The sequence below is a fragment of the Hypomesus nipponensis genome, chromosome 24, assembly GCF_054491055.1.
Source record: "Hypomesus nipponensis isolate SF chromosome 24, ASM5449105v1, whole genome shotgun sequence".
Taxonomy (NCBI): Eukaryota; Metazoa; Chordata; class Actinopteri; order Osmeriformes; family Osmeridae; genus Hypomesus; species Hypomesus nipponensis.
The window spans coordinates 305,001-307,500 of NC_140384.1; the positions used below are offsets into that span (position 1 = coordinate 305,001).

General features: G+C 46.6%; 6 non-coding genes and 2 pseudogenes across 6 annotated transcripts; all 8 read right to left on the minus strand.

The window, feature by feature from the left end:
* Positions 1–115: 115 nt before the first annotated feature.
* On the minus strand, positions 116–234 carry LOC146228093 (5S ribosomal RNA; annotated as a pseudogene).
* A 188-nt stretch (positions 235–422) lies between these two features.
* On the minus strand, positions 423–541 carry LOC146228094 (5S ribosomal RNA). The gene has a single exon (XR_014745257.1). It is a non-coding gene; the product is annotated as a 5S ribosomal RNA (ribosomal RNA).
* A 178-nt stretch (positions 542–719) lies between these two features.
* Positions 720–838, minus strand: LOC146228095 (5S ribosomal RNA). The gene has a single exon (XR_014742458.1). It is a non-coding gene; the product is annotated as a 5S ribosomal RNA (ribosomal RNA).
* Positions 839–1,008: 170 nt separating this feature from the next.
* Positions 1,009–1,127, minus strand: LOC146228096 (5S ribosomal RNA). Its single transcript, XR_014742459.1, has one exon. It is a non-coding gene; the product is annotated as a 5S ribosomal RNA (ribosomal RNA).
* Positions 1,128–1,313: 186 nt separating this feature from the next.
* Positions 1,314–1,432, minus strand: LOC146228097 (5S ribosomal RNA). Its single transcript, XR_014745258.1, has one exon. It is a non-coding gene; the product is annotated as a 5S ribosomal RNA (ribosomal RNA).
* Positions 1,433–1,604: 172 nt separating this feature from the next.
* LOC146228098 (5S ribosomal RNA) lies at positions 1,605–1,723 on the minus strand. The gene has a single exon (XR_014742460.1). It is a non-coding gene; the product is annotated as a 5S ribosomal RNA (ribosomal RNA).
* A 183-nt stretch (positions 1,724–1,906) lies between these two features.
* Positions 1,907–2,025, minus strand: LOC146228099 (5S ribosomal RNA; annotated as a pseudogene).
* Positions 2,026–2,209: 184 nt separating this feature from the next.
* LOC146228100 (5S ribosomal RNA) lies at positions 2,210–2,328 on the minus strand. Its single transcript, XR_014742461.1, has one exon. It is a non-coding gene; the product is annotated as a 5S ribosomal RNA (ribosomal RNA).
* Between the last annotated feature and the right edge of the window lie 172 nt (positions 2,329–2,500).

A 2,500-nucleotide genomic window follows, 5' to 3' on the forward strand; every position in this document is an offset into this window, starting at 1 on the left:
CTCTCTCTCTCTCTCTCTCTCTCTCGTGTCAAAATGAAAACAGCTTCCAGCCCCTTTCATGAAGGACTACTTGTGCATATTGCAAGATGTCAGTTTCTAAGTGAATGAGCAAAAGAGCATACAGCACCTGGTATTCCCAGGCGGTCTCCCATCCAATTACTAACCAGGCCCGACCCTGCTTAGCTTCCGAGATCAGACGAGATCGGGCGTTGCCAGGCTGGTATGGCCGTACAAAATAAGTTGACAACCATAGGCTACTTATCCATATACAGATTTAGCAATTGACAATGCAAGGTAGTCTCTCTCTCTCTCTCTCTCTCTCTCTCTCTCTCGTGTCAAAATGAAAACAGCTTCCAGCCCCTTTCATGAAGGACTACTTGTGCATATTGCAAGATTTCAGTTTCTAAGTGAATGAGCAAAAGAGCATACAGCACCTGGTATTCCCAGGCGGTCTCCCATCCAAGTACTAACCAGGCCCGACCCTGCTTAGCTTCCGAGATCAGACGAGATCGGGCGTTGCCAGGCTGGTATGGCCGTACAAAATAAGTTGACAACCATAGGCTACTTATCCATATACAGATTTAGCAATTGACAATGCAAGGTGGTCTCTCTCTCTCTCTCTCTCTCTCGTGTCAAAATGAAAACAGCTTCCAGCCCCTTTCATGAAGGACTACTTGTGCATATTGCAAGATTTCAGTTTCTAAGTGAATGAGCAAAAGAGCATACAGCACCTGGTATTCCCAGGCGGTCTCCCATCCAAGTACTAACCAGGCCCGACCCTGCTTAGCTTCCGAGATCAGACGAGATCGGGCGTTGCCAGGCTGGTATGGCCGTACGAAATAAGTTGACAACCATAGGCTACTTATCCATATACAGATTTAGCAATTGACAATGCAAGGTAGTCTCTCTCTCTCTCTCGTGTCAAAATGAAAACAGCTTCCAGCCCCTTTCATGAAGGACTACTTGTGCATATTGCAAGATGTCAGTTTCTAAGTGAATGAGCAAAAGAGCATACAGCACCTGGTATTCCCAGGCGGTCTCCCATCCAAGTACTAACCAGGCCCGACCCTGCTTAGCTTCCGAGATCAGACGAGATCGGGCGTTGCCAGGCTGGTATGGCCGTACGAAATAAGTTGACAACCATAGGCTACTTATCCATATACAGATTTAGCAATTGACAATGCAAGGTAGTCTCTCTCTCTCTCTCTCTCTCTCTCTCTCTCGTGTCAAAATGAAAACAGCTTCCAGCCCCTTTCATGAAGGACTACTTGTGCATATTGCAAGATGTCAGTTTCTAAGTGAATGAGCAAAAGAGCATACAGCACCTGGTATTCCCAGGCGGTCTCCCATCCAAGTACTAACCAGGCCCGACCCTGCTTAGCTTCCGAGATCAGACGAGATCGGGCGTTGCCAGGCTGGTATGGCCGTACAAAATAAGTTGACAACCATAGGCTACTTATCCATATACAGATTTAGCAATTGACAATGCAAGGTGGTCTCTCTCTCTCTCTCTCGTGTCAAAATGAAAACAGCTTCCAGCCCCTTTCATGAAGGACTACTTGTGCATATTGCAAGATTTCAGTTTCTAAGTGAATGAGCAAAAGAGCATACAGCACCTGGTATTCCCAGGCGGTCTCCCATCCAAGTACTAACCAGGCCCGACCCTGCTTAGCTTCCGAGATCAGACGAGATCGGGCGTTGCCAGGCTGGTATGGCCGTACGAAATAAGTTGACAACCATAGGCTACTTATCCATATACAGATTTAGCAATTGAAATGCAAGGTAGTCTCTCTCTATCTCTCTCTCTCTCTCTCTCGTGTCAAAATGAAAACAGCTTCCAGCCCCTTTCATGAAGGACTACTTGTGCATATTGCAAGATGTCAGTTTCTAAGTGAATGAGCAAAAGAGCATACAGCACCTGGTATTCCCAGGCGGTCTCCCATCCAATTACTAACCAGACCCGACCCTGCTTAGCTTCCGAGATCAGACGAGATCGGGCGTTGCCAGGCTGGTATGGCCGTACAAAATAAGTTGACAACCATAGGCTACTTATCCATATACAGATTTAGCAATTGACAATGCAAGGTGGTCTCTCCCTCTCTCTCTCTCTCTCTCTCTCGTGTCAAAATGAAAACAGCTTCCAGCCCCTTTCATGAAGGACTACTTGTGCATATTGCAAGATGTCAGTTTCTAAGTGAATGAGCAAAAGAGCATACAGCACCTGGTATTCCCAGGCGGTCTCCCATCCAAGTACTAACCAGGCCCGACCCTGCTTAGCTTCCGAGATCAGACGAGATCGGGCGTTGCCAGGCTGGTATGGCCGTACGAAATAAGTTGACAACCATAGGCTACTTATCCATATACAGATTTAGCAATTGACAATGCAAGGTGGTCTCTCTCTCTCTCTCTCTCGTGTCAAAATGAAAACAGCTTCCAGCCCCTTTCATGAAGGACTACTTGTGCATATTGCAAGATTTCAGTTTCTAAGTGAATGAGCAAA